Source organism: Scyliorhinus torazame, chromosome 14, assembly GCF_047496885.1.
Source record: "Scyliorhinus torazame isolate Kashiwa2021f chromosome 14, sScyTor2.1, whole genome shotgun sequence".
Taxonomy (NCBI): Eukaryota; Metazoa; Chordata; class Chondrichthyes; order Carcharhiniformes; family Scyliorhinidae; genus Scyliorhinus; species Scyliorhinus torazame.
The window spans coordinates 132,905,968-132,928,462 of NC_092720.1; the positions used below are offsets into that span (position 1 = coordinate 132,905,968).

At 48.6% G+C, this 22,495-nt stretch overlaps 1 protein-coding gene across 2 annotated transcripts in view; it reads right to left on the reverse strand.

The window, feature by feature from the left end:
• gpc5b (glypican 5b) overlaps positions 1-22,495 on the reverse strand; it is a 945,490-nt gene that overhangs the window by 84,997 nt on the left and 837,998 nt on the right. The gene's annotated exons all lie outside the window — the stretch shown is intronic.

The window sequence follows — 22,495 nt, forward strand, 5'->3', positions numbered from 1 at the left end:
TATCAGAGCGTCTATGTTGGAAATGTATCAGAGCGTCTATGTTGGAAATATATCATAGTGTCTATGTTGGAAATATATCAGAGCGTCTATGTTGGAAATATATCAGAGCGTCTATGTTGGAAATATATCAGAGCGTCTATGTTGGAAATGTATCAGAGCGTCTATGTTGGAAATATATCATAGTGTCTATGTTATAAATATATCATAGTGTCTATGTTGGAAATATATCATAGTGTCTATGTTGGAAATATATCAGAGCGTCTATGTTGGAAATATATCAGAGCGTCTATGTTGGAAATATATCATAGTGTCTATGTTGGAAATATATCATAGTGTCTATGTTGGAAATATATCATAGTGTCTATGTTGGAAATATATCATAGTGTCTATGTTGGAAATATATCATAGTGTCTATGTTGGAAATATATCAGAGCGTCTATGTTATAAATATATCACAGAATCTATGTGATAAATATATCAGTGTTCATTATAAATATATCAGTGTTCATTATAAATATATCAGAGTCGATGCCATAAATATATCAGAATATTCATTAGAAATCTATCACAGAATCTATGTTATAACTATATCAGGGTGTTCATTATAAATATATGAGTGTCTATGTTATAAATATGTTGGTGTGTCTATGTTATAAATATGTCAGAGCGTCAATGTTATAATTATATCGGGGCGTCATTCTCCGACCCCCCGCCGGGTCGGAGAATGGCCGTTGGCCGCCGTGAATCCCGCCCTCGCCGAAGTCTCCGCTCCCGGAGATTGGGCGGTGGCAGGAATCCGGCCGCGCCGGTTGGCGGGACCCCCCGCTGGATTCTCCGGCCCGGATGGGCCGAAGTCCCGCCCAGGAATTGCCTGTCCCGCCGACGTAAATCAAACCTGGTATTTACCGGCAGGACCAGGCGGCGTGGGCGGGCTCCGGGGTCCTGGGGGGGGCGCGGGGCGATCTGACCTCGGGGGGTGCCCCCACGGTGGCCTGGCCCGCGATCGGGGCCCACCGATCCTCGGGCGGGCCTGTGCCGTGGGGGCACTCTTTCCCTTCCGCCTCCGCCACGGTCTCCACCATGGCGGAGGCGGAAGTGACTCTCCCCACTGCGCATGCGCGGGAAACTGACAGCGGCCGCTGACGCTCCCGCGCATGCGCTGGGAAACTGACAGCGGCCGCTGACGCTCCCGCGCATGCGCCGCATTTCCGCGCCAGCTGGCGGGGCAACAAACGGCATTTCCGCCAGCTGGCGGGGCGGAAATCCCTCCGGCGTCGGCCTAGCCCCTCAATGTTGGGGCTAGGCCGCCAAAGATGCGGAGACTTCCGTACCTTTTTGCCGGCGCGATGCCCGTCTGATTTGCGCCGGCTTTGGCGCCAGTCGGCGGGCATCCCGCCGTTGGGGGAGAATTTCGCCCCAGAATATTCAATATAAATATATCAGAGTGTCTATGTATTAAATATATCAGTGTCTTTGTTAGGAATATATCAGAATATTTATTGTAACTATATCAGAGTGTCTATATTATAAATATATCAGAGTGTCTATGTTATGAATTTTTCAGAATGCGTATTTTATAAATATATCAGTGTTTATGTTATAAATATATCAGAGTATCTGTGTTATAAATATATCAGAATATTCATTAAAAAATATATCAGAGTGTATATGTTGTAAATATATCAGAATATTCATTGTAAATATATCAGAGCAACTATGTTATAAATATATCAGAATATTCATTATAAATATATCAGAGAGTCTGTTCTAAATATATCAGAATATACATTAGGAATATATACGAGTGTGTATGCTATAAATATATCAGTGCCTATGTTATAAATATATCAGAATATTCATTATAAATATATCAGAGCGTCTATGTTGGAAATATATCAGAGCGTCTATGTTGGAAATATATCAGAGCATCTATGTTGGAAATGTATCAGAGCGTCTATGTTGGAAATGTATCAGAGCGTCTATGTTGGAAATATATCATAGTGTCTATGTTGGAAATATATCATAGTGTCTATGTTGGAAATATATCAGAGCGTCTATGTTGGAAATATATCATAGTGTCTATGTTGGAAATATATCAGAGCGTCTATGTTGGAAATATATCATAGTGTCTATGTTGGAAATATATCATAGTATCTATGTTGGAAAGGTATCAGAGCGTCTATGTTGGAAATGTATCAGAGCATCTATGTTGGAAATATATCAGAGCGTCTATGTTGGAAATGTATCAGAGCATCTATGTTGGAAATATATCAGAGCGTCTATGTTGGAAATGTATCAGAGCGTCTATGTTGGAAATATATCATAGTGTCTATGTTGGAAATATATCAGAGCGTCTATGTTGGAAATATATCAGAGCGTCTATGTTGGAAATATATCAGAGCGTCTATGTTGGAAATGTATCAGAGCGTCTATGTTGGAAATATATCATAGTGTCTATGTTATAAATATATCATAGTGTCTATGTTGGAAATATATCATAGTGTCTATGTTGGAAATATATCAGAGCGTCTATGTTGGAAATATATCAGAGCGTCTATGTTGGAAATATATCATAGTGTCTATGTTGGAAATATATCATAGTGTCTATGTTGGAAATATATCATAGTGTCTATGTTGGAAATATATCATAGTGTCTATGTTGGAAATATATCATAGTGTCTATGTTGGAAATATATCAGAGCGTCTATGTTATAAATATATCACAGAATCTATGTGATAAATATATCAGTGTTCATTATAAATATATCAGTGTTCATTATAAATATATCAGAGTCGATGCCATAAATATATCAGAATATTCATTAGAAATCTATCACAGAATCTATGTTATAACTATATCAGGGTGTTCATTATAAATATATGAGTGTCTATGTTATAAATATGTTGGTGTGTCTATGTTATAAATATGTCAGAGCGTCAATGTTATAATTATATCGGGGCGTCATTCTCCGACCCCCCGCCGGGTCGGAGAATGGCCGTTGGCCGCCGTGAATCCCGCCCTCGCCGAAGTCTCCGCTCCCGGAGATTGGGCGGTGGCAGGAATCCGGCCGCGCCGGTTGGCGGGACCCCCCGCTGGATTCTCCGGCCCGGATGGGCCGAAGTCCCGCCCAGGAATTGCCTGTCCCGCCGACGTAAATCAAACCTGGTATTTACCGGCAGGACCAGGCGGCGTGGGCGGGCTCCGGGGTCCTGGGGGGGGCGCGGGGCGATCTGACCTCGGGGGGTGCCCCCACGGTGGCCTGGCCCGCGATCGGGGCCCACCGATCCTCGGGCGGGCCTGTGCCGTGGGGGCACTCTTTCCCTTCCGCCTCCGCCACGGTCTCCACCATGGCGGAGGCGGAAGTGACTCTCCCCACTGCGCATGCGCGGGAAACTGACAGCGGCCGCTGACGCTCCCGCGCATGCGCTGGGAAACTGACAGCGGCCGCTGACGCTCCCGCGCATGCGCCGCATTTCCGCGCCAGCTGGCGGGGCAACAAACGGCATTTCCGCCAGCTGGCGGGGCGGAAATCCCTCCGGCGTCGGCCTAGCCCCTCAATGTTGGGGCTAGGCCGCCAAAGATGCGGAGACTTCCGTACCTTTTTGCCGGCGCGATGCCCGTCTGATTTGCGCCGGCTTTGGCGCCAGTCGGCGGGCATCCCGCCGTTGGGGGAGAATTTCGCCCCAGAATATTCAATATAAATATATCAGAGTGTCTATGTATTAAATATATCAGTGTCTTTGTTAGGAATATATCAGAATATTTATTGTAACTATATCAGAGTGTCTATATTATAAATATATCAGAGTGTCTATGTTATGAATTTTTCAGAATGCGTATTTTATAAATATATCAGTGTTTATGTTATAAATATATCAGAGTATCTGTGTTATAAATATATCAGAATATTCATTAAAAAATATATCAGAGTGTATATGTTGTAAATATATCAGAATATTCATTGTAAATATATCAGAGCAACTATGTTATAAATATATCAGAATATTCATTATAAATATATCAGAGAGTCTGTTCTAAATATATCAGAATATACATTAGGAATATATACGAGTGTGTATGCTATAAATATATCAGTGCCTATGTTATAAATATATCAGAATATTCATTATAAATATATCAGAGCGTCTATGTTGGAAATATATCAGAGCGTCTATGTTGGAAATATATCAGAGCATCTATGTTGGAAATGTATCAGAGCGTCTATGTTGGAAATGTATCAGAGCGTCTATGTTGGAAATATATCATAGTGTCTATGTTGGAAATATATCAGAGCGTCTATGTTGGAAATATATCATAGTGTCTATGTTGGAAATATATCAGAGCGTCTATGTTGGAAATATATCATAGTGTCTATGTTGGAAATATATCAGAGCGTCTATGTTGGAAATATATCATAGTGTCTATGTTGGAAATATATCATAGTATCTATGTTGCAAAGGTATCAGAGCGTCTATGTTGGAAATGTATCAGAGCATCTATGTTGGAAATATATCAGAGCGTCTATGTTGGAAATGTATCAGAGCGTCTATGTTGGAAATATATCATAGTGTCTATGTTGGAAATATATCAGAGCGTCTATGTTGGAAATATATCATAGTGTCTATGTTGGAAATATATCAGAGCGTCTATGTTGGAAATATATCAGAGCATCTATGTTGGAAATGTATCAGAGCGTCTATGTTGGAAATTTATCAGAGCGTCTATGTTGGAAATATATCATAGTGTCTATGTTGGAAATATATCATAGCGTCTATGTTGGAAATATATCATAGTGTCTATGTTGGAAATATATCAGAGCGTCTATGTTGGAAATATATCATAGTGTCTATGTTGGAAATATATCAGAGCGTCTATGTTGGAAATATATCATAGTGTCTATGTTGGAAATATATCATAGTATCTATGTTGGAAAGGTATCAGAGCGTCTATGTTGGAAATGTATCAGAGCATCTATGTTGGAAATATATCAGAGTGTCTATGTTGGAAATGTATCAGAGCGTCTATGTTGGATATATATCATAGTGTCTATGTTGGAAATATATCAGAGCGTCTATGTTGGAAATATATCATAGTGTCTATGTTGGAAATCTATCAGAGCGTCTATGTTGGAAATGTATCAGAGCGTCTATGTTGGAAATATATTAGAGCGTCTATGTTGGAAATATATCATAGTGTCTATGTTGGAAATATATCATAGTGTCTATGTTGGAAATATATCAGAGCGTCTATGTTGGAAATATATCATAGTGTCTATGTTGGAATTATATCATAGTGTCTATGTTGGAAATGTATCAGATAGTCTATGTTGGAAATATATCAGAGCGTCTATGTTGGAAATATATCAGAGCGTCTATGTTGGAAATATATCATAGTGTCTATGTTGGAAATATATCATAGTGTCTATGTTGGAAATATATCAGAGCGTCTATGTTGGAAATATATCATAGTGTCTATGTTGGAAATATATCATAGTGTCTATGTTGGAAATGTATCAGATAGTCTATGTTGGAAATATATCAGAGCGTCTATGTTGGAAATGTATCAGAGCGTCTATGTTGGAAATATATCATAGTGTCTATGTTGGAAATATATCAGAGCGTCTATGTTGGAAATATATCATAGTGTCTATGTTGGAAATATATCAGAGCGTCTATGTTGGAAATATATCATTGTGTCTATGTTGGAAATGTATCAGAGCGTCTATGTTGGAAATATATCAGAGCGTCTATGTTGGAAATATATCATCGTGTCTATGTTGGAAATATATCAGAGCGTCTATGTTGGAAATATATGATAGTGTCTATGTTGGAAATCTATCATAGTGTCTATGTTGGAAATATATCAGAGCGTCTATGTTGGAAATATATCATAGTGTCTATGTTGGAAATATATCATAGTGTCTATGTTGGAAATGTAACAGATAGTCTATGTTGGAAATATATCAGAGGGTCTATGTTGGAAAAGTATCAGAGCGTCTATGTTGGAAATATATCATAGTGTCTATGTTGGAAATATATCAGAGCGTCTATGTTGGAAATATATCACAGTGTCTATGTTGGAAATATATCAGAGCGTCTATGTTGGAAATATATCTCAGTGTCTATGTTATAAATATATCAGAATGTTCATTATAAATATATCAGAGCGTCTATGTTGGAAATATATCAGAGCATCTATGTTGGAAATATATCATAGTGTCTATGTTGGAAATATATCAGAGCATCTATGTTGGAAATGTATCAGAGCATCTATATTATAAATATATCATAGTGTCTATGTTATAAATGCCTCAGAGTATCTATATTAGAAATATATCAGAGTGTCTATGTTATGAATAAATCAGAGTTTTCATTATAACTATATCAGTGTGTCTGTTATAAATCTCTCACAGTATCTATATTATAAATCTCTCAGAGTGTCTATGTTATAAATATATCAGCGTGTTCATTATAAATATATCAGAGTGTTTATGTTATAAATATATCAGAATGTTCATTATAAATATATCAGAGTGTCTATGTTATAAATATATCAGAATGTTCATTATAAATATATCGGAGTGTCCATGTTCATAAGGCTCATTTAAATATTTTGATCTGGATCTTGCCCAGCGCCAGTGAGATAAATATCCAAAATATTAATTTATGTTGTTGATGTATCAGAGAGTCCATCATAAATATATTTGCCTCTGATTGACTCTTTATAAATATATCAATGACTTAATTATAATATGTTAGATGTTCGTCATAAATATATCAGCTCTCTGTTTGGCTGGCATCTCTTGGAGGCCAAATCTTCAGCTTTAAGACCTGGGTCTTAAACTGCCTGATGGGCATTTAATCCTGCAGTGGCGACCACAAATGGTTACGCCGGGGTTAGGTTGGGGCCACAGCCATGGCCATCATATTTGGCCTCATATATTCCTCATGAATTGCCACTTCAGCAATGAGACACCCTGGGCGGAATTCTCCGATCCCCCGCCGGGTCGGAGAATCGGCGCGGTGTCGCGCGAATCGCGCCACGCCGTCCCGACGCCGGGACGCAATTCTCCACAGAGGACGCAATTCTCCGCCGGCGTGGTCAGCGCGGTGCCGGTCGGGGTATGTGCTGACTCTCCGGCCCAGGCCAGCCTGGGCCGGCGCGCCGATTCTCCGGCCCGCATGGGCCGAGCGGCTGTCACAAAAAATCCGAGTCCCCCCCGGCGCCGTTCTAACAACCTCTGAGCCAGCTGGACCTCGGCGGTCAAGGGTCCGGGGACAACCTGTGGGGAGGGGGGGGTCCGACCCCAGGGGGGGGTGTTCCGTAGTGGCCTAGCCCACGATCGGGGCCCACTGATCAGCGGGACGGCCTCTCTGGCTGGGAGCCTCCTTTCCTCCACGCCGGCTCCTGTAGCTCTGCGCCATTTGGCGTCGGGGACGGCGCGGGGAAGAAGGCCACTGCACATGTGCTAGTTGGCGCCGTCCCAACTGCGCATGCGCAGTCCCCGCAGCGCCAGGTTCACGCCAGAGAATGGGGTCCCGGAACGGGCGCCGACGCCGGAGTAAAACACTCCCGTTTTTACGCTGGAGCCGACACTTAGATGCCCGATGAGAGAATCCCGCCCCCTGTACCTCATGCTGCTGCCTCAGCAGTGGTTATTGCTAGCTGATCGGGCCAGAGGCTCCAGCGATGGGACTCTCTTCGCAAGTTGACGGCAGCCTGTTGATTCGCCACCACTGGCAAAAAAACTGCCCAAGGGTCCCGCCACCCACCGGAAATGGTACAGCTCCCACTTTTGCCTTTGTCGTCAGTTGCTTATGTTCAGAATAATTCAGCCCAGTTTGTCCATTAAAAACATGGACATTAAAAGCATGTTCATTCTAAATATATTTAGGGATGGGCAATAAAAGCTGGCCTAGCCAACGATGCCCACATCCCATGAATAAATAAAGTAAGACAATATGTGAAATACAAATATATCCGTATTCATTATTAGATATAACCAGTGTGTTCATTATTAAATGTCAGAGTGTGTTCATTATTAAAGATATCAGGGTGTGATCATTATTTAATATTTCACCAGGGTTGTCATGTTTACGAGTATGAGAAAGGTTGTCATTAAAACGGGGGATCTCAGGGAACTTAGAACTTGGGAATGAAAGAAACCTTGGAAATATGAAATATAAAATAAAACTCTGAAAACGTTGGAAAAACTCAGCAGGTCCGGCAGCATCTGTGGAGAGAGAAACAGAGTTAATGTTTTCCGTCTGTACATCTCTTCTTCAGAGCTTGGAAAAATAAAATAGTTTCCTCATCGCTGATATAATTTTGAATCTGTTATTAACATTATTCTTAAAATCTTTGCGTTGGCAATTGTCGTCAGATAAGGGACCAAACGTTTGAACATCTGGATAGCTGACAGATGTGCAATGAAGTGTTACTCACATTCACCCGCTCTGATGTTTGATACAGCCCGAGGTGACAACACAGAATTGAATACCATCAGGCTGATGTTTCATGATGTCAACCCCATTAAGTTTATTCCTGGTTGTGAACACTGGAAAGAGGAGCTAACTAGCACTGTCACAGAACGTTAGAAAGGCTGCTGAGGTGAACCACACAATGGAGCAATTATTCGGGCAATTATGTATCAGTTCAGAGACAGAATTAGAAACTTCATTTGCTCAGGTGATTACAACACTCGAGTCTTTCATAATGGAACTTGTAATATCCCACACGGGGCCTACAAGGTTGGGGTGGGGGTGGGGGGGGGGGGGGAGGGAATGATTACCTTCCCCGTGGTCCTTGCGAAGTTCGAGCATCCCCCCTTCCCCCGTTAGGGGCAGGGGATCTCTATTAACTTTTGCTATTAACTTTTGCATAAAAGGGCGGCCAGTAAGGCTTTTATCGGCCACACTGCTCCATGGTGTGCTGTTTTTTGGGGGCAGTTGGATCACACCCTCCATCTTTACTCTTTATTATGCCTTGCAGAGGACAGGTAGGTATGCCAGGGGTCCAAATGCACAACCGTTAATAGCTGCAAATCACGGGAAAAATGTCGAATTCGGGTTTTGGGTGTGCCTGGGTGAGGCGTTTCACGATGGTTGCAGTGCTGCGATTGACACCGCTATTCAATGGCACTTGGGCCACAGGGAATTTCTCCCCAACAAGGCCACACTTTGAAAGTTATGCGGCACTGGTGATCTGAGCTTGCCAACAGGACGGGCGCCTCACAGATCGGGCAGCCATTTTGAAAGGCTGCCCCGGTCTCTACACTGCCACCCCACACCCTCCCCAAGCCGTTTCAAGACTGCCGGCTATCAGGAACTCCCTCCATTATCAACCCAATCTTTCTGCATCCCCTTCAAACCCCCCCTCAACCTCACTTTTATGGGCATGGCCCCCCCCAGGCATCTTGCACTGATAACCTGGCACTTTGGCAGTGAAATGGCCTGCTGGTTCATGTAAATATCATTATCTGGATCATGCCCAGTGAAATTTGCGATGCGGTGGGAAAGTCGCTCCCACAATGTCATTCAGTAACCCTCCTGTCCCCCCAGCCATCTCTCTCACACTGTCAGTAACCTCTCTTTTCCCCAGCACCCTGTTACTGCCTGTATCTCCACTGATGTTAATCCAGCTCCCTCACACGGTCACTCACTAACCCCTCTCCCCCAGCACCCTGTATTACTGACTGTATCTCTACTGATGTTAATCCTGCTCCCTCACACTGTCATTCAGTAACCCCTCTCCCCCAGTACCCTGTGTTACTGACTATATCTCTACTGATGTTAATCCAGCTCCCTCACACTGTCACTCAGTAACCCCCCTCCCCAGCAACCTGTATTACTGACTGTATCTCCACTGATGTAAATCCAGCTCCCTCACACTGTCACTCACTAACCCCTCTCCTCCAGCACCCTGTGTTACTGACTATATCTCTACTGGTGTTAATCCAGCTCCCTCACACTGTAACTCAGTAACCCCCCTCCCCAGCAACCTGTATTACTGACTGTATCTCCACTGATGTTAATCCAGCTCCCTCACACTGTCACTCACTAACCCCTCTCCCCAGCACCGTGTTACTGACTGTATCTCTACTGATGTTAATCCAGCTCCCTCACACTGTCACTCAGTAACCCCCCTCCCCAGCACCCTGTGTTTCTGACTGTATCTCTACTGATGTTAATCCAGCTCCCTCACACTGTCACTCAGTAACCCCCCTCCCCAGCACCCTGTGTTTCTGACTGTATCTCTACTGATGTTAATCCAGCTCCCTCACACTGTCACTCAGTAACCCCCCTCCCCAGCACCCTGTGTTACTGACTGTATCTCTACTGATGTTAATCCAGCTCCCTCACACTGTCACTCAGTAACCCCCCTCCCCAGCACCCTGTGTTACTGACTGTATCTCCACATGTAAATCTAGCTCCCTCACACTGTCACTCACTAACCCCTCTCCCCAGCACCGTGTTACTGACTGTATCTCTACTGATGTTAATCCAGCTCCCTCACACTGTCATTCAGTAACCCCCCTCCCAGCACCCTGTGTTACTGACTGTACCTCTACTGTTAATCCAGCTCCCTCACACTGTCACTCAGTAACCCCTCCCCCAAGCACCCTGTATTACTGACTGTATCTCTACTGATGTTAATCCAGCTCCCTCACACTGTTACTCAGTAACCCTTCTCCCCCAGCACCTTGTGTTACTGATGGTATTTTGTCTGATGTTAATCCAGCTCCCTCACACTGTTACTCAGTAACCCTTCTCCCCCAGCACCTTGTGTTATTGATGGTATTTTGTCTGATGTTAATCCAGCTCCCTCACAATGTCACTCAGTAACCCTTCTCCCCCAGCACCTTGTGTTACTGATGGTATCTTGTCTGATGTTAATCCAGCTCCCTCACACTGTCACTCAGTAACCCTTCTCCCCCAGCACCCTGTATTACTGACTGTATCTCTACTGATGTTAATCCAGCTCCCTCACACTGTCACTCAGTAACCCTTCTCCCCCAGTGTCATGATATCCATATTAACATATCATGGTGCAATCACACACACACACTGATGGGCAGGTAGTTGGACCAACCAACACACACACACATCACAGCCAATCATCAGTGAGAGCACACGCACTATAAAACAGGGAACACCACAGTTCCCTCTCATTCCACCAGGAGATAGCTCAGAGCACAGAGCTCACAGCGTGCCACTCAGACATAGACCATGTGCTGAGTGCCTCACTAAGATAGTGATAGGGCTGGGTCCGCGGGTTAGCTGGTGAAGTACGAACCACAGCTAGAGGTTTCATAGAATCATAGAATTTACAGTGCAGAAGGAGGCCATTCGGCCCAACGAGTCTGCACCGGCTCTTGGCAAGAGCACCCTACCCTAGGTCCATACCTCCACCCTATACCCATAACCCAGTAACCCCACCCAACACTAAGGGCAATTTTGGACACTAAGGGCAATTTATCATGGCCAATCCACCTAACCTGCACATCTTTGGACTGTGGGAGGAAACCGGAGCACCCGGAGGAAACCCACGCACACACGGGGAGGATGTGCAGACTCCGCACAGACAGTGACCCAAGCTGGAATCGAACCCGGGACCCTGGAGCTGTGAAGCATTTGTGCTATCCACAAGGCTACCGTGCTGCCCCTTTGTTTTTAAAAAATATATATTTATTAAAGTTTTTTAACAACACAATTTTTTCCCCCCTTACAAACAATAACCCCCCCCCCCCCCCGTAACAAAATAACACAAAATCGCACTGAGCAAGATATATACATGGCAAAATGGTGTATTTACATAGCTTTATACACTGGCTCTCGCCCGCACGTGCCAGTTTCCCCCACCCTTATGTTCCCCCCCCCCCCACGGTTACAGCTGCTGCTGACCGACCTTCCTCTAACGCTCCGCGAGGTAGTCTAGGAACGGTTGCCACCGCCTGTAGAACCCCTGCGCAGACCCTCTCAAGGCAAACTTAATCCTCTCCAGCTTTATGAACCCAGCCATGTCGTTTATCCAGGCCTCCCCGCTTCGCTTCACCTCCTTCCACAATAGCAAGATCCTTCGCCGGGCTACTAGGGACACAAAGGCCAGAATGCCGGCCTCTTTCGCCTCCTGCACTCCCGGCTCGTCCACTACTCCAAATATTGCTAGCCCCCAGCTTGGCTTGACCCGGACTTTCACCACCTGAGATATTGCTCCCGCCACTCCTCTCCAGAACCCCTCCAGTGCCGAGCATGACCAAAACACCTTCCACATCTGTCCTCCACCCCAAATAACCTACTCAACCTCGCTCCTGTCAAGTGCGCTCTGTGAACCACCTTAAATTGTATCAGGCTGAGCCTGGCACATGAGGAGGACGAATTAACCCTACCCAGGGCATCAGCCCACAAACCTTCCTCGATCTCCTCCCCCAACTCCTCTTCCCATTTACCCTTCAACTCTTCTGCTAGGGCTTCCCCCTCTTCTTTCATCTCTTGGTGTATTGCTGAAACCTTGCCCTCCCCGACCCATACACCCGAGATCACCCTGTCTTGAATTTCTTGTGCCGGGAGCAACGGGAATTCCCTGACCTGTCGCCTCACAAAAGCCCTCACCTACATATATCTAAATGTATTTCCCGGGGGTAACTCAAACTTCTCCAGTGCCCCGAGGCTCGCAAATGTCCCGTCAATGAACAGGTCCCCCATTCTTCTAATCCCCACCCGATGCCAGCCCTGGAACGCCCCGTCCATCTTCCCCGGGACAAACCGGTGGTTACCCCTGATCGGGGACCACACCGAGGCTCCCACTGCACCCCTGTGCCGTCTCCACTGGCCCCAGATCCTTAACATTGCCGCCACCACCGGGCTCGTGGTATACTTTGATGGCGAGAGCGGCAGCGGTGCCATCACCAACGCCCCCAAGCTCGTTCCCTTACAGGACGCCATCTCCATCCTCTTCCATGCCACCCCCTCTCCCTCCATAACCCACTTGCGGATCATCGCCACATTTGCTGCCCAGTAGTAGCTCCCTAGGTTTGGCAGCGCCAGCCCTCCTCAGTCCCTACTGCGTTCCAGGAACCCTCTCCTTACCCTCGTGGTCTTATTCGCCCACACAAACCCCATAATACTCCTACCTACTCTCTTGAAAAAGCACTTGGTGATCACGATGGGAAGGCACTGAAACGCAAACAAAAACCTCGGAAGGACCACCATTTTGACCGACTGCACTCCACCCGCCAACGAGAGCGGCAACATGTCCCATCTTCTGAAGTCCACCTCCATTTGGTCTACCAACCTCGTCAGATTCAATTTGTGTAGGGCCCCCCAACCCCTGGCTATCTGGATCCCCAGATACCGAAAACTCCCCACCGCCCTCCTCAGCGGTAGGTCCCCTATCCCTCTTTCTTGGTCCCCTGCCTGTAGTACAAAAAGCTCACTCTTCCCTACATTGAGCTTATAGCCCGAGAACTTCCCAAACTCCCTCAGAGTCTGCATGACCTCCACCATCCCCTCCATTGGGTCCACCACGTACAGCAGCAGCAGGTCATCCGCGTATAGCGACACCCGATGCTCTTCTCCCCCGCGGACCACCCCCCTCCATTTATTAGACTCCCTCAGTGATATGGCCAAGGGTTCGATCGCCAAGGCAAACAACAGGGGGGACAGGGGGCACCCCTGCCTCGTTCCTCGGTACAGCCGAAAGCACTCCGACCTCCGCCGGTTCGTCACCACACTCGCCACCGGGGAGCTGTAAAGGAGCTTAACCCAGCTAATAAACCCTCCCCTGAACCCAAACCTACGCAACACCTCCCAGATGTACTCCCACTCTACTCGGTCAAAGGCCTTTTCTGCGTCCACAGCCAGAAGTTAATAGTTATTATTGTACAGAATAATAAAACAGAGTTGTACCATCTACAACCGTGTTGGTTCGTTTGTGTATCGGAACACCCAACACGACACCCAGCACCCTGTGTTACAGACTACCTCTACTGATGTTAATCCAGCTCCCTCACACTGCCACTCACTAACCCCTCCCCCCCAGCACCCTGTATTACTGACTGTATCTCTACTGATGTTAATCCAGCTCCCTCACACTGTCACTCAGTAACCCCTCTCCCCCAGCACCCTGTGTTACTGACTGTATCTCTACTGATGTTAATCCAGCTCCCTCACACTGTCACTCAGTAACCCCTCAACCCAGCACCCTGTGTTATTGACTGTATCTCTACTGATGTTAATCCAGCTCCCTCACACTGTCACTCAGTAACCCCTCCCCCAAGCACCGTGTGTTACTGACTGTATCTCTACTGATGTTCATCCAGCTCCCTCACACTGTCACTCAGTAACTCCTCTCCCCAGCACCCTGTATTACTGACTGTATCTCTACTGATGTTAATCCAGCTCCCTCACACTGTCACTCAGTAACCCCTCCCCCAAGCACCGTGTGTTACTGACTGTATCTCTACTGATGTTAATCCAGCTCCCTCACACTGTCACTTAATAACCCCTCTCCCCCAGCATCCTGTGTTACTGACTGTACCTCTACTGATGTTAATCCAGCTCCCTCACACTGTCACTCAGTAACCCCTCCCCCAAGCACCCTGTGTTACTGACTGTATCTCTACTGATGTTAATCCAGCTCCCTCACATTGTCACTCAGTAACCCTTCTCCCCCAGCTCCTTGTGTTACTGATGGTATTTTGTCTGATGTTAATCCAGCTCCCTCACACTGTTACTCAGTAACCCTTCTCCCCCAGCACCTTGTGTTACTGATGGTATCTTGTCTGATGTTAATCCAGCTGCCACACACTGTGGCTCAGTAACTCCTCTCCCTCAGCACCCTGTGTTACTGACTGTATCTCTACTGATGTTAATACAGCTGCCACACACTGTCACAAAGTAACCCCTCTCCCCAGCACCCTGTGTTACTGACTGTATCTCTACTGATGTTAATCCAGCTCCCTCACTGTCACTCAGTAACCCCTCTCCCTCAACACCCTGTTTACTGACTGTAACTCTACTGATATTAATCCAGCTTCCCTCACACTGTCACTCAGTAACCTCTCTTTACCCAGCACCCTTTGTTACTGACTGTATCTCGAATGATGTTAATCCAGCTCCCTCACACTGTCACTCAGTAACCCCTCTTCCCCAGCACCATGTGTTACTGATGGTATCTTGACTGATGTTAATCCAACTCCCTCACACTGTCACGCAGTAACCTCTTTTCCCCAGCACCCTTTGTTACTGACTGTATCTCTACTGATGTTAATTCAGCTCCCTCACACTGTCACTCAGTAACCCCTCCCCCAGCACCCTTTGTTACTGACTGTATTTCTAATGATATTATCCAGCTCCCTCACACTGTCACTCACTAACCCCTCTCCCCCGACACCCTGTTTACTGACTGTATCTCTGAGGCATGATCAATTTGGCTGGATACGAAGTTGAATTCAAACTGAGGCTTTATTAGTATCTGATGTGTGGCCTCCTACAGCAGCTGACGAAATGGCTGCGAGCTGAAGGCCACGCATATTTATAACCCGGCTCCTGGGCGGAGCTACCATGCAGGGGCCCAGGTGAACCTGTAGTGCAGGTTCTACCGTACAACCCTTAATATAAGAACACAGTGGTTTACCACATTCACCCCCTGTTAAAATTGAGTCCGGCGGGGGTGTTGGATAACTATATACAGTTCGCAATCTTTAATATTTACAGAACAGTAAAAAAAATGTCTCTGGTCATCCGATGGGGCGGTCAGAGGTTCAGCCGGTCCGGCGACTTGATCGTCCTCTGGGATCGACGAAGTGGAGCCGGCGATGTTGGTGCTGTCATGGTCGAAGTTGACTCCGGGAGCGTGCCGAAATCCTCTTCATCAACGGGGGTGGGCAGGGGGAGGACGGACAGTCCTAGGGGGGGTGATGGGGGCGGCGGGGGAGGGGGGGGGTGGCGCCGGGGGTGGTACCTGCTGGTGCCAGGACCCTGAGGGAGAAGGTATCCTGGCGGCCGTCGGGGAACGCCACGCAGGCGTACTGTGGGTTTGCGTGGAGCAGGTGCACCCTTTCCACCAATGGATCCGCCTTGTGGAGCCGCACATGTTTACGGAGAAGCACGGTTCCCGGAGCTGTGAGCCAAGTTGGGAGTGATACCCCAGATGTGGACTTCCTGGGGAAGGCAAAAAGACGTTCATGCGGTGTACTGTTAGTAGCAGTGCAAAGTAATGAGCGAATGGAATGTAGTGCATCAAGGAGGACCTCTTGCCAGCGGGAGACCGGGAGATTTCTGGACCATAGGGCCAGCTGGACGGCCCTCCATAACGTCCCATTCTCCCTTTCTACCTGTCCGTTTCCCCGGGGGTTGTAGCTCATCGTTATGCTGGAGGCGATACCCCTGCTGAGCAGGAACTGGCGTAGCTCATCACTCATGAATGAGGATCCCCTGTCACTGTGGATGTCGGCGGGGAAGCCGAACGGGGTGAAGATAGAATTAAGGGCTTTAATGACAGTGGCAGACGTCATGTCAGGACATGGGATGGCGAAGGGAAAACGGGAGTATTCGTCGATCACACTGAGGAAATACGTGTGTCGGTCAGCCTTTGAAATCCACGCTGAAACATTCAAAGGGGTGGGAGGTCTTCACCAGGTGCGCGCGGTCCGGCCGGTAGACATGCGGTTTGCACTCCGCACAGACCTGGCAGTCCCTGGTGATCATCCTTACTTCCTCGACGGAGTAGGGCAAATTTTGTGCCTTAATGAAGTGGTACAACCGAGTGACCCCTGGGTGACAAAGGCTGTCGTGCAGGGTCCAGAGTCGGTCTACCTGTGCGCTGGCACATGTACCTCGGGATAGGGCGTCTGGGGGCTCGTTGAGTTTGCCAGGGCGATACTTAATCTCGTAGTTATAGGTGGAGAGCTCGATTCTCCACCGCAGGATTTTGTCATTTTTGATCTTGCCCCGCTGTGTGTTGTTGAATATGAAGGCTACCGACCGTTGGTCAGTGAGGAGAGTGAATCTCCTGCCGGCCAGGTAATGACTCCAATGTCGCACAGCCTCAACAATAGCCTGGGCCTCCTTTTCGACGGATGGGTGCCGAATTTCGGAGGCATGGATTGTGCGGGAAAAGAATTCCACGGGCCTGCCTGCCTGGTTGGGTGGCGGCAAGGGCGACGTCCGATGCTTCGCTTTCTACTTGGAAAGGAAGTGTTTCGTCTACAGCATGCATTCCAGCTTTGGCAATATCAGCTCTGATCCGGGCGAAAGCCTGTTGGGCCTCGCCCGTCAGGGGGAAATGAGTGGACTGTGTGAGTGGGCGGGCCTTGTCCGCATAGTTTGGGACCCACTGAGCGTAATACGAGAAGAACCCCAGGCAGCGTTTGAGGGCCTTGGGGCAGTGGGGGAGGGGAAGCTCCATGAGGGGACGCATGCAGTCGGGATCGGGCCCCAGAACTCTGTTCTGGACCACGTAGCCGAGGATGGCTAAGCGGTTTATTCGGAACACGCACTTCTCCTTGTTATACGTGAGGTTGAGGAGAGTGGCGGTGCGGAGAAATTTAGCGAGGTGGGTGTCGTGGTCCTGCTGATCATGGCTGCAGATGGTCACATTGTCTATGTACGGAAACGTGGCCCGCAAGCCGTACCGATCAGCCATTCGGTCCATCTCCCTTTGGAAGACCGAAACCATTGGTGACGCCGAAGGGGACCCTAAGGAAGTGATATAGCCGGCCGTCTGCCTCGAAGGCGGTGTATGGCCGGTCCGATTTACGGATGGGGAGCTGGTTGTAAGCGGATTTCAGGTCCACCGTTGAGAAGACCCGGCACTGTGCAATCTGGTTAACCATGTCAGATATGTGTGGGAGGGGGTACGCGTTGAGCTGCGTGTACCTGTTGATGGTCTGGCTGTAGTCCACGGCCATTTGTTTTTTCTCCCCAGACTTAACCACTATCACTTGAGCTCTCCAGGGGCTGTTGCTGGCCTCGATGACTCCCTCCCGAAGCAACTGCTGGACCTCAGACCTGATGAAGGCCTTATCCTGGGTGCTGTACCGTCTGCTCCTGATGGCGACGGGTTTGCAATCTGGAGTTAGATTGGCAAAGAGGGAAGGAGGATCGACCTTTAGGGTCGCGAGGCCGCACACAGTGAGGGGTGGTAAGGGTCCGCCGAATTTAAGGGTCAGGCTCTGGAGATTGCACTGAAAATCCAGGCCAAGGATAAGTGCAGCGCAGAGGTTAGGGAGGACGTAGAGGCGAAAACCGTGGATCTCTACGCCTTGGACTGTGAGCGTGACCGCGCAGTACCACCGGATCACTACACGATGGGATCCGGAGGCCAGGGAGATACTTTGATTGGTAGGGTGTACTTTAAGGGAGCCAAGTTGGGAGTGATACCCCAGATGTGGACTTCCTGGGGAAGGCAAAAAGACGTTCATGCGGTGTACTGTTAGTAGCAGTGCAAAGTAATGAGCGAATGGAATGTAGTGCATCAAGGAGGACCTCTTGCCAGCGGGAGACCGGGAGATTTCTGGACCATAGGGCCAGCTGGACGGCCCTCCATAACGTCCCATTCTCCCTTTCTACCTGTCCGTTTCCCCGGGGGTTGTAGCTCATCGTTATGCTGGAGGCGATACCCCTGCTGAGCAGGAACTGGCGTAGCTCATCACTCATGAATGAGGATCCCCTGTCACTGTGGATGTCGGCGGGGAAGCCGAACGGGGTGAAGATAGAATTAAGGGCTTTAATGACAGTGGCAGACGTCATGTCAGGACATGGGATGGCGAAGGGAAAACGGGAGTATTCGTCGATCACACTGAGGAAATACGTGTGTCGGTCAGCCTTTGAAATCCACGCTGAAACATTCAAAGGGGTGGGAGGTCTTCACCAGGTGCGCGCGGTCCGGCCGGTAGACATGCGGTTTGCACTCCGCACAGACCTGGCAGTCCCTGGTGATCATCCTTACTTCCTCGACGGAGTAGGGCAAATTTTGTGCCTTAATGAAGTGGTACAACCGAGTGACCCCTGGGTGACAAAGGCTGTCGTGCAGGGTCCAGAGTCGGTCTACCTGTGCGCTGGCACATGTACCTCGGGATAGGGCGTCTGGGGGCTCGTTGAGTTTGCCAGGGCGATACTTAATCTCGTAGTTATAGGTGGAGAGCTCGATTCTCCACCGCAGGATTTTGTCATTTTTGATCTTGCCCCGCTGTGTGTTGTTGAATATGAAGGCTACCGACCGTTGGTCAGTGAGGAGAGTGAATCTCCTGCCGGCCAGGTAATGACTCCAATGTCGCACAGCCTCAACAATAGCCTGGGCCTCCTTTTCGACGGATGGGTGCCGAATTTCGGAGGCATGGATTGTGCGGGAAAAGAATTCCACGGGCCTGCCTGCCTGGTTGGGTGGCGGCAAGGGCGACGTCCGATGCTTCGCTTTCTACTTGGAAAGGAAGTGTTTCGTCTACAGCATGCATTCCAGCTTTGGCAATATCAGCTCTGATCCGGGCGAAAGCCTGTTGGGCCTCGCCCGTCAGGGGGAAATGAGTGGACTGTGTGAGTGGGCGGGCCTTGTCCGCATAGTTTGGGACCCACTGAGCGTAATACGAGAAGAACCCCAGGCAGCGTTTGAGGGCCTTGGGGCAGTGGGGGAGGGGAAGCTCCATGAGGGGACGCATGCAGTCGGGATCGGGCCCCAGAACTCTGTTCTGGACCACGTAGCCGAGGATGGCTAAGCGGTTTATTCGGAACACGCACTTCTCCTTGTTATACGTGAGGTTGAGGAGAGTGGCGGTGCGGAGAAATTTAGCGAGGTGGGTGTCGTGGTCCTGCTGATCATGGCTGCAGATGGTCACATTGTCTATGTACGGAAACGTGGCCCGCAAGCCGTACCGATCAGCCATTCGGTCCATCTCCCTTTGGAAGACCGAAACCATTGGTGACGCCGAAGGGGACCCTAAGGAAGTGATATAGCCGGCCGTCTGCCTCGAAGGCGGTGTATGGCCGGTCCGATTTACGGATGGGGAGCTGGTTGTAAGCGGATTTCAGGTCCACCGTTGAGAAGACCCGGCACTGTGCAATCTGGTTAACCATGTCAGATATGTGTGGGAGGGGGTATGCGTTGAGCTGCGTGTACCTGTTGATGGTCTGGCTGTAGTCCACGGCCATTTGTTTTTTCTCCCCAGACTTAACCACTATCACTTGAGCTCTCCAGGGGCTGTTGCTGGCCTCGATGACTCCCTCCCGAAGCAACTGCTGGACCTCGGACCTGATGAAGGCCTTATCCTGGGTGCTGTACCGTCTGCTCCTGATGGCGACGGGTTTGCAATCTGGAGTTAGATTGGCAAAGAGGGAAGGAGGATCGACCTTTAGGGTCGCGAGGCCGCACACAGTGAGGGGTGGTAAGGGTCCGCCGAATTTAAGGGTCAGGCTCTGGAGATTGCACTGAAAATCCAGGCCAAGGATAAGTGCAGCGCAGAGGTTAGGGAGGACGTAGAGGCGAAAACCGTGGATCTCTACGCCTTGGACTGTGAGCGTGACCGCGCAGTACCACCGGATCACTACACGATGGGATCCGGAGGCCAGGGAGATACTTTGATTGGTAGGGTGTACTTTAAGGGAGCAGCGCCTTGCCGTATTTGGATGTACAAAGCTCTCGGTGCTCCCAGAGTCCAGTAGGCAGGAGGTCACGTGGCCGTTGACTTTCACGCTGGTGGATGCGTTGATCAGACTGTGTGGTCGGGACTGGTCGATTGCCATGGATGCGAGTCGTGGTTGATCGTCGGGTAGTGAGGCGGCCGCTGAGTCGGGGTCCTGAAACGCCGTTGGTCTCCGTGTGCTGCGGGGTGGACATGATGGCGCCGCCCAGAGGTCCTGGGGGTCACAAAATGGCGGCGCCCATGGAAGGCACGTTGTGGGGGTGGAGCAAGATGGCGGCGCCCATGAAACGCACGTGTTGTGTGGGGGAGAAGATGGCGGTGCCCATTGCTCGCACATGGCCTGGGGAGGAGGGGATTAATAGCATCAGCGTAATTGGGCGCATCCTGGATCAGCGGGAAGATTTTAGAGCTGAGTCTGGAGTACAAGATTTGAATCTTCTGAGCCTCTGGAACAGGGGTCGCGCCGCGTTGATATACGCTTCAAAACAAGCTAGCCAGTGCTGAAAGTCCTTTCTGGCGTCGCTTGAGTGTGGGTCCACCTGCAGTCGATCTGGTTTAATCCGGAGGTCCATCTTCTGAATCAGATACTAATAAATTGAGGCACGATCAATTTGACTGGAGACGAAGTTGAATTCAAACTGAGGCTTTATTAGTATCTGATGTGTGGCCTCCTACAGCAGCTGACGAACTGGCTGCGAGCTGATGACTACGCATATTTATAACCCGGCTCCTGGGCGGAGCTAGCATGCAGGGGCCCAGGTGAACCTGTAGTGCAGGTTCTACCGTACAACCCTTAATATAAGAACACAGTGGTTTACCACAATCTCTACTGATGTTATTCCAGCTGCCACACACTGTGGCTCAGTAACCCCTCTCCCCAGCACCCTGTGCTACTGACTGTATCTCCACTGATGTTAATCCACCTTCCCTCACACTGTCACTCAGTAACCCCTCTCCCCAGCACCCTGTGTTACTGACTGTTTCTCCACTGATGTTAATCCACCTTCCCTCACACTGTCACTCAGTAACCCGTCTTCCCAGCACCGTGTGTTACTGACTGTATCTCCATTGCTGTTAATCCACCTTCCCTCACACTGTCACTCACTAACCCCTCTCCCCCAGCACCCTGTGTTACTGACTGTATCTCTACTGATGTTAATCTAGCTTCCTTTGCACTGTTACTAAGTAACCCTTCTCCCCCTGCACCCTGTGTTACTGACTGTGTCTCTACTGATGTTAATCCAGCTCCCTCACTGTCACTCACTAACCCCTCTCCCTCAACACCCTGTGCTACTGATGGTATCTTGACTGATGTTAATTCAGCTCCCTCACACTGTCACTCAGTAACCTCTCTTTTCCCCAGCACCCTTTGTTACTGACTGTATCTCTACTGATGTTAATCCAGCTCCCTCACACTGTCACTCAGTAACCTCTCTTTTCCCCAGCACCCTTTGTTACTGACTGTATCTCTACTGATGTTAATCCAGCTCCCTCACACTGTCACTCAGTAATCCCTCTCCCTCAGCACCCTGTGTTACTGATGGTATCTTGACTGATGTTAATCCAGCTCCCTCACACTGTCACTCAGAAACCTCTCTTTTCCCCAGCACCCTGTTTTGCTGACTGTATCTCTACTGATGTTAATCCAGCTCCCTCACACTGTCACTCACTAACCCCCCTCCCTCAACACCCTGTGTTACTGACTGTATCTCTGCTGATGTTAATCCAGCTCCGTCACTGTCACTCACTAACCCCTCTCCCTCAACACCCTGTTTACTGACTGTATCTCTACTGATGTTAATTCAGCTCCCTCACACTGTCACTCAGTAACCCCTCCCTCCCAGCACCCTGTGTTT